The sequence below is a fragment of the Macaca fascicularis genome, chromosome 4 (genome assembly GCF_037993035.2).
Source record: "Macaca fascicularis isolate 582-1 chromosome 4, T2T-MFA8v1.1".
Taxonomy (NCBI): Eukaryota; Metazoa; Chordata; class Mammalia; order Primates; family Cercopithecidae; genus Macaca; species Macaca fascicularis.
This window is the reverse complement of record NC_088378.1, coordinates 103,330,061-103,344,513: the sequence shown is the minus strand read 5'-3', so window position 1 is coordinate 103,344,513 and position 14,453 is coordinate 103,330,061. Positions and strand designations below refer to the sequence as shown.

Here is a 14,453-nt window from a genome sequence, read left to right as displayed (position 1 = left end):
TATAATGGCGCTATTCACCATAGCAAAGATATGGAATCAACCTAAGTGTCCATCAGTGGATGACTAGAGAAGAAAAACGCGATATATATATGCAATGGGATACAATGAAACCATAAAAAATGAAATCATTTCTTTTGCAGCAGTATGGATGGAACTGGAGTCATTATCTTAAGTGAAACAACTCAGACACAGAAAGACAAACACTGCATATTCTCACTTGTAAGTGGGAGCTAAACAATGTGTACACATGGATGCAAGAGTGTGGAATGATAGACAATGGATACTTTGAAGGTTGCAAGGTGTGGGAGGAGGGTGTATGATGAGAAACTACTTAATGGGTACAATGTACATTATTCAAGTGAGGGATACCCTAAGAGCTTTGAGTTAACCACTAACTACACAATCTATCCATGTAACAAAACGACACTTGTAGCTCATAAAATTATACAAGTTAAAAAAATGTTTTTAATGATATAGAATTTCAAAGTTATTTTCTTCAGTCTCTTTAATAATATAATTTTCTTTTCTTCTGTTTTATATAATTTCCCCTGAGAAGTTGGTTTTTAGCAGTATCATTGTTCATTTGAAGGTAATATGCCATTTTCCTTTGACTGCTTTAAATGCTATTATTTTGTTTTGTTTTTGACTTTCAGAAGTTCAACTATGAGGCACCTCTGTGTGATTTTCTTTCAGTTTAAATTTATTCTTCTACAGATTTGTAGATTTCTGAATTTGTAGCATAATGTCTTTCATCATTTTGGAAAATGTTTGGTCATTTTCTCTTTATATATTACTGCTGTCATAATTCTCTATCGCCTGTACTTCTGGGACTACAATTGCACATATACTAGAACTTTTCACTATGTGTCACTTTTTTCTCAAGTTGGTTTTTAAAATTTTTAAATATTTTTTACTTTGGTCTAATCTCGACATTTTCTATTGACTGGTCTTGCAGTTTGGTATCCTTTTTTTCTGCTGCAATAACTCTGTAATTTTGTTTCTAAAAATTAGTTGTTGCCCTTTGCATTTGTTTTCATTTTAATAAATTTTTATAGATTTGATTTGACTTTTTAGTAGAGTCCAATATTGTGGTGAAATTTTCCATCTTTTCATTTATTTTCCTGAGAATCGAATTAGTTATTTTAAAGTCCTCTCTGACGACTTCAGTATCTTAATCACCTAATATTGATGAAAAATAGATCACCACGTATTTTTACTGACCTTTTTTCTCTTGGGTTTGCTAATCCTGTCTTATTTCTTGACATTCCTGTGTGTTATAGAAGATTGAATAATAAAAAATATTAGAGATATTTGGAGGCATTGGCTGCTGTTTTACTCTTCCAGAGAGAATTTATTTCACTTTCTCACAGGCAGTTAAAATACAGGAAGCTGGACTGGAATTAATTCAGTTTTGTGAGATCCACTCTATTTCCAACTTATTTTCACTCCTATGATACTGTTCTTTCTGACGTTTGCCTGGAAATCTTAGATGTTGATCAGGGACCCTTCTCCTCAGAGAGCTCTGGACTCCATTTTTTTTTTTCTGTCTGTATGATTTTTCCAAGATCTCTGCTCATCTTTCCAGACAACTAGACACTGCTTTGTGCTTGGCATCTCCTCCTCAAGCTTCTGTGCTGCTTAACAGATAGCACATTCCTGCAACGGAAACATAAGGCAAGGTATTGGGCTCCCCTAACTGTTTTGTTTCTATCTGGATTAATTTTTCTTCAAGTCCAACCTGCATGGATATCCCTGATTTCATTTCAAGAGGGTTCATAGTTGCTCTTTGAGGTATTTTTTAAAAATTATAGATGCTTTAAAATCTGGTCACATCATTCCAATATCTGTGCTTTGTAGATGTTGTGTCTGTTGATTGGTTTCTCTCATTAAACTTGACATTGTTCTGGTTCTTGGCATGACAAGTTACTTTTTATTGTATTTAGATCATGTTACTCATTAATACCAGGCTGGGGTGGCAGTCAGGCCCCTCTCACACACAAAGTCTCCACAGACACCTACCATCCAAGAGGGAGCACTATGTAGTTGCTACTGGGTTGTGGTGGTAACGTCTGCTGACATAGTCCTGGTATCAGCTGCTGCAAATGACAGGGTGGGGGAGGGCACATTTTTTCCTCTGGAGTGTTTCTGGTGTCACCCAAAAAGTTATGCCCTGCATAGGCACCCCCTTCCAGGTCCTTTGGCTACAGAAAATAGGCTTATTTTGTTTTGTTTTGTTGGTTGGTTTTTGTTTGTTTTGTTTTGCTTTTTGGGGGTGTGCACTTACCCTTCTTTCTAGCTTGTGAAATTTTCCAGTGTCCAGGCTAGGATATTTAGGAGGCAGAAAACATCCTGCCAGGTTATTCCTTGAGTATAACGTCTCTAAGAAAGATGTCTTCTTTTCTTCACATTGCAGAATCTGCTTATGTTTGTTTTACACATTTTGTCCTGGGTGTTTAGGTGTTAATAGGTGAGAGGTATAAAGTGAAATGTGTCTACTACCTTTATATAGGATAACCTGGAAATCTTCATTATAATTTTTTAACATTTATATTCCATTTAAACATTATTTTACAAACTTTTAGCTCTCCAGCATCATGTAGAATGAAATTTTTATAGTGATCTTGCTCCTGGGTGGAAAGGAACAGCCAGGACAGAGCATTGTACAAATCGCTTAGATTCCGGCCCCTCAGCTCATATGCAGAGGATAGAATCCTGGAGACCAGCATTCTTTTTTTTTTTTTTTTTTTCCTGTTGTAAAATGAGGCTGATTGTCCTTATTTTTCTCAATATAAAATCTTTTTTTTTTTTTTTTACTAAATTTTTAAAATTCCTATAATTCTAATAAAAGTTTTAAAATTGTTCCAGATTCCCAAATCCAGGCATAAAAATATATTTTATCTTGGTATATTTCATTACATTATTTTAAAATTATTTAAATTTTTAAAATTTTAATTTCTAATATCTCAAAACTTCTTCATTAGCAATGAAACATGCATATGTCTTTTATTAAAATTAAACAATAACAGCGTTATTTCCAGACTTTGTTTTCTTCTTTGGCTACCATCTAGCTCCTACTTCACTTGCTAGCCAAATTGTCAAAATATTTAAGTCTCCACTTCATCTTGTGTCACTTCACAAGCTGTTGCTGTCTGGATGCTCTTCAGACCCCTGAATCTTAACTCTGCAGGGTCACTGATTACCTCCCTTCTCCTAAATGTGGTGGACACTTTCTAACCTGTACCTTGCTTGACCTCTGCATTTGATTACTGTTTGACATTTCCTACTCCTTTCAGTTTTTTACTTTAAGTAAAAGAAACAACTTTATTTTTTCCAAGATGACTTTTTATTATTATTATTTTTTATCAGAAATACAAATTCCAGAGAAGGGTGCAACTAGGTTTCTGCTTATAATTTCATTAGATAAAAACTTTATATTTGACATGATACTATTTTGGTACACTTAAAAATATTCTCCTAACTTATGGTAATTGCCCTTTGGCCATCCTCCTTCAGATGATGTGAGCCCATGTCTTCAGAGAATAAAAGAATTTAAAAAATCCTTCCTCTGTTTTCTGGGTTTCAAATATCTGTTGAAACACATGTTAAAATAATAGTTTTGAGGAAAAAAGGTTTTAGGTTATGAAAACCTTTTTGAGTTATGTCCTCAGTGTCTTTTATCTCACAAAAATGATGCTCTCATCTGTATAGGTGTGCAATTCAGAAACCTGGAAATCATTGAAGCTCCTCACTCACTCTCATCCTCACATTCCATTAATTATAGAGTGCTACCAGTTGTATTTCCTAAATATCACTAGATTATTCTAGTTTTCTTTCATCTTTGCTACCATCACCCTAAACTATTAGAATCTACTCTATAGATTTCATTCTGTTGTAGATATTATTCTTGTAAATCTCCATCCAAAGCTTATATATCTGGCTCACCTCAAAACTATTTCCATATTTGCAGCTAGAATGATGCTTTCAGAGTGCAAATGTTATTGTATTTTAAAGCTTTCAAAACTCTTCAGAAATTTTTTATTGCTTTAAGAATGGAATTTTTAAAATCCCAATCAAAGCCCTGCATGTTATGCCCCGATTTTAACTCTTCAGCCTCATTATTCCTTCTCTATTACCTTACTCTCAGAAGTGAGAACTGGTTTCTCACTTCTTCCTGATATGGTTGGACCTATTCACACACACTGAATTGACTTCCTGCACTTTCCTCAAAGTGCATTCTTAGATCATTTATCTTTTCTGATTTTTATTACATATTCTGATTTTTGTTATATTTTTAAAATTTCCAAATCATTTTGTTATCTTGATACTTTCTAGAACTGATTTTCTTCTTTTTAAAAAAATCAGTCTCCTTAGAGACTGTGAAAAATTACCAGTGTCAACTACATTGCAAGTCATCATGACAGAGTTTTGGGGGAAAGTTTTCAGTGAGCAATGATTGCATCTCAGACCTCAGTGGCTATGATACTACCACTGTGCAAAGCTAGAACTGATTTTCTATAATTTTCAAATAGAAAATTGTATTATTCTTAAGTAACATTTCCTACTTTACAATATTTATTCTATCTGGTTTCTTCCTTCTTATTTAATTATATTGTTTAATACTTTTAGAACAATATTCAGTAATAATAGAAAGAGCATGCATCTCTCCTGATTTTCTAATGTGTATCCAACCATCATTCTCTCTCTCTCTCTCTCTCTCACACACACACACACGGAGACACATACACACACACACACACACACACACACAGAGAGAGAGAGAGAGAAGAGGTAACATGGCAAAGCTGAGACTGCCATCTGTAGAAAGACTTACTTGCAAGGTTACCCCTTGGGTGGCATTTGGATCATGGTAGGATTCCTACAATTTCCTGTTAAGAATAGCTTACTATGTCTAAACTGTGCAAACAATATGGTTTATGCTGAACATCTTTCCTTCTGAAGTTTTAGAAAATGCTAGGCAGATAGTGTCTGCGTGACCAGCTCCCAGTAAAATACTGGGGCACTGAGCTTCTAATGAACATCCCTAGTAGACATTTCACTTGTGTTGTTATAACTCATTGCTAGAGGAATTAAGCTCATTCTGTCTGACTCCACTGGGAGAGGATGCTGGATTTCACCCCGTGCCCTTTTTTCCTTTGCTAGTTTCATTTTCTATCCTTTCACCATAATAAATCATAGCTGTGAGTATATACAACTATATGCCAAGTCCTGTGAATTCTCCTAGTAAACTATCAAAACTAGAGTGGTCTTGGAGACTCCCAAAACACACAACACCTGCATATATACACATATATAAACACACATGCATATATACATATGTATTATTATGTTAAAGGAGCACTTGCCATTAAAATATTCATTAGATTCTACCAGTGACTTTTTCTCATCTGTTGATATGATATTTTTTCTCCTTTGACTTATTAATATATATTTTATGAATTGATTTCTTATCACCAAGTCATTCTTGTTTCCCGACGCTCTCTCTTGTTGACTTCTGTGACAGTGCTGCACACTGGATTATTTCCCTCCCTCTTTGAAGGCTATTTCCATCCCCTTCCTGCATAAGTTTCTCTTCCTTTCTTTTTGTGTCCTTCAGGTATGTTTGTGCCTTGCCATCGGCTCTTTTTTTTCTCATTTTTTAATTATAAAGATTATAATTAAAAATTTTAATTTATTTCTCAGACTCTCTTATGCATATTCATTATTTGAAATATGGCCCATACGCATATGACATATCAAACTCAGTCTCCAGGAGTTCTGACCCCTTTCTGCACTTCAGATGCATAGATCGAATTTCCTCCTGGGCATCACCCCTAGATGTCTCATTCTCACTATAAACTCAATGTATTTAAAATTGAACTCATTATCTTTCCCTCACTTACTTCTTTGTTTTCAATCTCAGTTAATTACACTAAGCTATAAAACTGGGCTTTATCCTTGACTCCTTTCCCTCACTCAACCCACACAAATGATCATTCTCCAAGTTCAGTTGATTCTATACATCTTTCAAGTTCATGTAGTTTGTTCCCCCTCTACTTGTACTAGCTCTAGTATGGGTCCCTTCAACTTTGCTGCTATTACTAATAAAGTCTCCCACTGGACTCTCTGACTCCAGGCTGCCCATCAGCCAATACATTACCTACACTGAATTTACAGGTTTTTGTAACGCAAATTTGATCAACTCTCTCCCCTGCACAAACTTACCATAATTCTCCATTGCCACTCAGAAGACGAATAGTTTTTACTCTGGCTTACAAAATTTTTCATACCCCCTAACAAATTAAGTTATAACCCCTTAAAAACACACAACTTCAAATAGCCACACTAAACTACTTGCTGGAGAAAAATTAACTGGACATGCTTTTCTGATGTTTCTCCAAGTTTGAGTTGGGATCTCTTTCAGGATGCTCTCCTATCATGTACACATGTGTATTGTAGCACCACAAACATGGATTTAAATTGCCTTTATTCTCTAAGCTAGAAGAGGTGAGAGAGCAAGGAACGTGTGTGCCAATGTTGCCACCTTATGGCAAGTGTTCAGTGCATACGTGTTGAGTGAGTGAATGGTGATACCATAAATGTAGTTTTGATTCCTGCTTTATTTAACGTCACCATCAATGTGCCTAGTTCCCACAGGCCTTTCAGAGGGAAACTACTCTTTACTTAACCCAAGCTGAAAGGCAATGACAAACAGCCATATCTGGAAACATGTGGGCATGTGTGTTAGCTTTCCTATTGGCAAAAACGGAATTAATGGGATGGCTTTGGGAGAAAAAGAGACGCTGAGTGGACACATTAGCAGCATCTCTCCCAACTCCTCATGGCTTTTTAAATCCTTGTTAGTTTCACTTCATGTGTATCCTTATGAAAAAATTCCCCCTTACTTGAGATAACTTGAGTGGCTCTTTTCCTTCTAATGAGAAAAAGAGAAAATTAAAACAATAAGTATTTTTCTCATGTCATTTAAAGTTCTATAAAACCCCTTTAAGAACTGAATATATTCAATATGAATTAATGAGTATGTAACACTTTATGGATGTTTATTCAATTTTGTGGGGTGTTTTGTTTTGTTTTGTTTTGAGAAGGAGTCTCGCTCTGTCGCCCAGGCTGGAGTGCAGTGGCGCGATCTCGGCTCACTGCAAGCTCCACCTTCCGGGTTCACGCCATTCTCCTGCCTCAGCCTCCCGAGTAGCTGGGACTACAGGCGTGCACCACCATGCCCAGCTAATTTTTAGTAGAGACGGGGTTTCACCATGGTCTCGATCTCCTGACCTCGTCGTGATCTGCCCGCCTTGGCCTCCCAAAGTGCTGGGATTACAGGCGTGAGCCACCGCGCCCAGCCTATTTCTTTTTTATTATAAATATCTGTCATATACATTTTTGTATTTTAAAATCTTTGTGTGCATTTAAAACTATTTCTTTAGTGTATAGTCTTAAAAATGGCGTTCTGGATGAAATATGACATTTTTGAAAAGGCTATTGGTAAATATGGTCAAATTATCTAAATTGCTTTCCGGAAATTTTCTACTAACTAATCTTCCACTAAAATGGGTTTACTTTTCAAATTTTTATTGCAATTAAAAGAGGTAAATCCTTTGCTAATGGATAGTCATGGGCTGCAAAGTCAAGCTGGCTACTCAAAGTCAGTGACAGTTTTTTTTCCCCCTCTCAACCCACTTTCTGCTGCTCTCCCATCTCACATACACAATGTGAGATGAAGGTCAGGTGAGACAAGGGTATTAGACATGACTTACGAAAGCTATAGGCACAGGATAGCTAGCTGACTTCTGGTATGGTAATAACAATATTGGTGTTACTATTTCTATTCCTACTTGCTTTTGGCACAATTGACTGTTCTCCAAATGCTAAAGCTGTTTTCCACTGCCAACATGTTCTTCTAATGATCACTGCAAAAATGCCAGCTGCAGCTATGGAGGGAAGTATTTTTCTGATTTTCCTGACTTTAGAAACAGAAAGAAGAAACAGTACCAAATGAATGTGAATTGGAAGCCAGTTAGGTAGAAGTCTTTCCTTCTCTGGTTCCATACCTTCTACCCAAAGCTGTCACGCTGCACTGCTAGGGATAAAATTCCCCATTTGCCCTCTACCCAGGTTTTTCTACTTAGACTGAGGATTGCATCCTCATTACATTCAGAAATGGGTGGGTCTGATCATTACATTCCTATGAAAATGGGAATAAAGGGCCAACTCTCCTTCTCCTGCACTACGCTGCTCACTAACATCTTTTGAAATTTCTGAAAGGTTTGGAAGGGGAATTGATGCTTCAGACAGTCTTCATTTAGTTTCCTCTGATCTCTGAAAGTGGTACCGATCAGGACCACACTGAGAAAGCACAAATGCTGCTCGGAATTAATAGCCAGAATCAAACTCAACCAGTGACAAGGAAACTACCTCTCTGAGAAGAGTTCTGGGAATGGGAGTGGGCAGGTTAATTGCACTCCACAATCCCCAAGGCCACCTGGCCATAGCATTCATATTTATTTCAGCCGTGGCCCTGTCAGGTTGATTACATAGTTAAAACCAGGATTGTTTTGCATAGGTTTTCTGGAGCAGCTCAGCTGCTTAGCTACTCACAAGTGCTAATGACCTGGAATCAGAGTGACAGGAGAGTGTCAGGCCCCATTCCTCTACTGTGATCTCCTGCCAATGTCTGTTTTTCTTCAAAAGAGCAACTCGAAAATAGGAAGTTTGTCTCAATGTTTGTTTGTTTTGCTTTTTTTTTTTTGAGACGGAGTCTTGCTCAGTTGCCCAGGCTGAAGTGCAGTGGCACAATCTCGCCTCACTGCAAGCTCCACCTCGCGGGTTCATGCCATTCTCCTGCCTCAGCCTCCCAAGTAGCTGGGGACGAGGCCTGGACGAGGCTCCTGCCACGAGGCCTGGGAAATTTTTTCTTTTTTTTTTTTTTTTTTTTGTATTTTTAGTAGAGACAGGATTTCACCATGGTAGTCAGGATGTCTCGATTTCCTGACCTCATGATCCACCTGCCTCAGCCTCCCAAAGTGCTGGGATTATAGGCATGAGCCGCTGCACCCAGCCTTAATGTTGTCTTTCATGTACATTTTGTCTTTAATAAAAATGTGTATAATGCTCAAGGGCTTATTCTGTGCTAGAAGCCCTGTGTACATGATCTTCAATTCTTACAACCCTGCTAGATATTTTGGTTTCCATTTTCAAGGTGAGAAAACCAAGGTTCCAAGAGTTTAAGGAATTTCCCAAGGTCACAAAGCTAAAGCTAAAGCTGCTAAAGCCAAGATTTGATTCCAGTCTGCCTGATGACATGAGTTGGGCTTGTCCTCCCTGAAAACACTTCCCACAGTCATCATTCGCAGCTTCCATGAGGGCAGTGGGTATATTTTATCCAGTATTAGTGACTAGTATGATAGAAGGAAGCACAGAGAGCAGTGGTTCAGGCTAAGAACGGCAGCTAAATACATTAGTGTTGGGAAAGAAATATGGTATTTACAATTACCTAGAGATTGTAACATAAAGGACATTCATTATACTTAAAGCTGACTATTAAAACTTGAGCTAGACACATAGCACTGATTGGTGCATTTACAATCCTTTAGCTAGACATAAAAGTTCTCCAAGTCCCCACCAGGTTAGCTGGATACAGAGTGCTGATTGGTGCATCCACAAACCCCAGAGCTAGATACAGAGTGCCCACTGGTGCATGTATAATCCTCTAGCTAGACATAAAAGTTCTCCAAGTCCCCAACCGACTCAGGAGCCCAGCTGGTTTTGCCTACTGGATCCCGTGCAGGGGCCATGGACGGAGCTGCTTGCCAGTCCTGCCGCATGCCTGCACTACTCAGCCCTTGGGCAGTCAGTGGGACCCGGCGCCGTGGAGCAGGGGACAGCAACTGTCAGGGAAGCTCAGGCTGTGGGGGAGCCCACGTTGGGGGGGATGGGGGGGATGGGGTGGGAGGGGGGATGGGGGCAGGGGGGGCGAGGCAGCTGGGGGAAGGGGCAGGCGCCGGCTGGGGCATGGCGGGCTGCAGGTCCCAAGTGCTGCCCTGCGGGGAGGTGGCTGAGGCCCGAATTATAGCACGACCCAGGTGGGCGGGCAGTGCTGGGGGACCCGCGCATCCTCTGCACCCTCTGCAGCTGCTGGCCCAGGTGCTAAGCCCCTCACTGCCCTGGGCCGGTGGCACTGGGGCTGGCCTGCTTGGAGTGCAGGGCCCGCTGAGCCCGCACCCACCTGGAACTCACCCGAGCCAGCCAGCGCTGCACACAGCCCTGGTTCCTACCTGCGCCTCTCCCTCCACACCTCCTTGCAAGCAGAGGGAGTCGGCTCTGGCCTCGGCCAGCTCAGAGAGGGGCTCCCACAGTGCAATGGTGGGCTGAAGGGTTCCTCAAGCGTGGCCAGAGTGGATGCGGAGGCTGAGGAGGTGCCGAGAGCCAGCGAGGGCTGCTAGTACGTTGTCACCTCTCAATAGGTTACAAGCTACAGTTTTTGAAACAAAAATTTGTTCCAAATAATGTAAACCATATATTGTATGCCAAATTGATGACATGCAGCAGTTGATAACATAAAGACCTGAGTCAGTCTGTACACTGATATTTGCTTTGACACCAAGTGCAATGAGTGGATGATAAGATCCTCTGGAGGAGTTAAATAATGGATGTCAAATATCTGCTTAAAATATATCTTCATATAAGGCAAACATCTGAAAACAATATGAGTTGATTTGGCTTCAGATATATTATTTCTTTATATTTTTGGTCTATGTGAGTGAGAGGAGGAGTAAAGAATAAGATTAGTTTAATAAAAGGTTTGGTTGAGCTTGAAATTAACATGTAAATAATTCAAATGCCTTATTCATGGGCAATACTTGTGTATTCTGTTTAGCTTAAGTAATTTAAAATGTGTAGCTGCACTGTGTTATTTTATACATAAATATCAATTACAAGTGATTGAACCACGGGATGGGACTTAGAAAGTCTAGGTTTTCAGTTCACACCCTATCACAGGCAATGTGGTCTGCAAATGGATTTTAGTGTAGACCCCCAGAGAAAGGATAATGGTAGAGCATATGAGTTTCTTCCACATTGATGGAGATTCTATTCATTCACATCATCCGCAATGTACTTTCCTTAGAAGGGTGCTTTAAAGATCCCTCTTTCAGAATAAAACAGCGTAATTCCTTATTGCAGAAAGGAGTGAAGAGTATCATATATGAGTTTTCTTTTCAAAATAATTTTCAATTGTTAACACATTAAATGTATGTATGGATTATTTGTACAAGCATTTCACATTTGAGAGTGAAAAACTAAAAAGAGTAGAGTTGGTCAGTGTGGTCAAAAAGTAAGCAACCTTTACTAGGTTTGAATAACTTGTTTCTAGATGGCTTGCCCTGCATTTCTCAACCCTTTAAAATGATTGTCCCACTGGACTAAAATGATTTTATAGAGCTTAACTTTTTCTGCTTGCACTATGAGCTTCATATTATTTGTTTCCAAAATGTAACAACATATTACTAGTCCAGCACTATGAGCTTCATATTATTTGTTTCTCACCCTTAGCAATGTATTACTGGTCCTGTTTCTGCAAATTGCATAGTACCCTCACCCTACTACCTTGAAAATCACACGTCAACTTTTACATGCACAGAAGCTAACCCACCACTTAACCAACCACTAGACTTCAAAAGATAAGATTTAGATGAGAAAGTATTTCATGGCATCAGTTTCCTATCCAAAGTTATTATGCAGTTCTAAGGAAGATTCAGATGATAAAGTATTTCATGGCATCAGTTTCCTGTACAAAGTTATTATTCAGTTCTAAGGATATTTCCTTTCTGGTCCAAAAGATTTATTAAGGGAGGGGTATTCAATCCTGTAGGAGGTTAACCCTATCCTGTAGGAGGGGTTCCATGAAGTGATGACACCTCGAAAAGGAATTAATGATGTATGAAGTTCACTTCCTTAAAGACCAGGGTGCGAACGTAGGAAGATTAGGAAAACACCCAGTTATACAATTATATTGTCAGCTCTTCCCTTAAACTTCAAGAACTGATGCGTTGTTTCTATAAATGCTTACTTCAAATCTTGTGACCATACCTTCACTTTTAAATATCATAAAAATATCTATTGCTATATTTTTAAAAATAAAATACAAAAAATCTTTATGCCCTGTAAGTTGAATTTAGGTACATGATGAAACTTCATTAAGCCCACCCTAGCTAACAATCCTGACTAAACATTTGAAATTTAAAAGATGAATATTTTAGCCATTTTCCCTCTTGAGAACTTTTTTTTTTAATTTATTTATTATTATTATACTTTAAGTTGTAGGGTAAATCTGTTTACTATTTCATTAGGTGAGCAATATAATCAGAGATCCATAGTAGCTGTAGAAATTACTAAGTTTAATGATTCAGGAATCCCCCTGAAGTAAAAATAACAACTAAACTGAATAATCTACATTGATTAGTTTTGCTTGTATCATAACATCTCTTGGGATCATAATATAAAACTTATCACTCCAGTATTTTCCATTAATTCATTTCTTGTATATTCCAGTACCCAAAAGCAATTCTACAATGCAGTTTACCATTTTATTCTTTTTTTAAAATAAAATTGTTTTTGGCTTTGTTCCTCAGGGACTTTTAGATCTTATAATGAGAAATCATTATGTAAATCTCATAGCAAAATCTAAAGTTGTTTAAAATATGTGGGCTATCTCTCTGATTCTTGAATTATATGATGAAGCACTGTACACATCGTGTGGACTTCTGTCAGTAAATCCCACAATAGCCACTTCATTAGAAATAAAGCTGTTATGCATTGTGAAGAACATGAACATGTTAGGCAAAAATTCTGACCTCATGGAGCTTACAATCTTTGATTTTTAGAAGACAACATATAAAACAATAATTTTTGAATAATATGTGGCAGATTGGTGTGATTAAAATACAAAACATAATTTGTGTACTCAAAAAAATACTGTCATCCAAAGGGTTACTTGGGCAAACTAAGTCCGTTGGAACTGCCACAGCATAACAAATTTGGAATGCTGTCACGTGGATTTGCTTTCAGAGTGAGTTACAAAACCACGATGACCTGTCTCTTATTGACATACTTTTTTTAAAATCTGAAGATACTATTGCCCATTTTCATTGACTTGACCTTTACTGATTTTTCAACTGATTCAAAAAATCACATTTATAATATCCTCATCCTGAGGATTAAATTAACTTTTATGGTCTTAAAACTTGAACCTTACATTTGTTTTATCTGAGTTCCTTCCTCAGGAAATGACCTTTAGGCCTCTCAAAAAAGTATCAAAAAACTGAAACTCACTAGTTTGCCACATACAGACCATGAGATGCTCAACCCCTTATTCATCATGATTGCTTCCTTGCCCTTCCCTAGTTCCTGTTCTCTTACACATTGTTACATTTCTTCCCTGCTATATAAACTCCTAGTTTTAGTTGGTCAGGGAGATGGATTTGGGAGTGAGCTCCCATCTCCTTGGCTGCATCACCAGATTAAAGCCTTCTTCCTTGGCAATACCTATTGTCTCAGTCACTGGCTTTCTGTGCAGCGAGCAGCAGCACCTAGACTGAACCCCTGGTGTTTCAGCAACACAATAAGGATGTGTGGGAATTATCTTTTAAAATGTATGATATCAAATTTGTATTTCTAATATTTGCATAAAATGTATGTATATATATAACACATATTTGTATGATAGAGTACAATCTTATGGGATTTTAGATGAATGAGATTTGGATAGCAGACAGAAGGGAGAAGGCATTCTTGATAGAGAAAAAAAATTAAAGGAATAGTGGAAGGAATTAAATAATGTTTCTAACCACAGGAAGCAGAACAGTGAACATTTCAAAAGTTGACTGAAAAGTGATTTTGACATATTTCATAAAAAGGATTAAAAAGAAGGGGGGAAAAAAAGATCAAAGATTTCTAGCTTTAGTTATTAGTGCCCATTATAGAATGAAAGGTGTTGACCCTAAAGTAAAGATGGTGATTTTGTGTTTAAAAACATGAAATAACCAATAAACTTCATAATTTAAAGAGATGAACTTTATTATATGTGAATTATATCTCAATATAGGTTTCATTAAAATAATAACAATGAGCTTAGTCATGTAATGCTTTTAAAAACCTTAAAATTAAAATATTTACCTGAAATTATATATTAATATGAAGGCTAGCTCTACCTGAATATACCTAATATGAACTCCCTGGAGTATAGTCCCTTTTCCACATCTAATCTCTACACATTAGAGAAAAGGCATGGGCTATTGAAAACCTTAAATTATACAAAGAACCATTAAATAATACAAAAATCCATTTATATTTATGAAACAGTTGCTACTGATTTTAATTTCTAATATTTTGTAGTAAAGTGAAAGCATTATGAAATTGAAATACTTCTTGTTTATATAAGA

General features: G+C 37.5%; 1 non-coding gene across 1 annotated transcript; it reads right to left on the bottom strand.

Moving 5' to 3' along the window:
* Positions 1 to 4,362: 4,362 nt before the first annotated feature.
* Positions 4,363 to 4,500, bottom strand: LOC123573124 (U4 spliceosomal RNA). Its single transcript, XR_006697873.1, has one exon. It is a non-coding gene; the product is annotated as a U4 spliceosomal RNA (small nuclear RNA).
* Between the last annotated feature and the right edge of the window lie 9,953 nt (positions 4,501 to 14,453).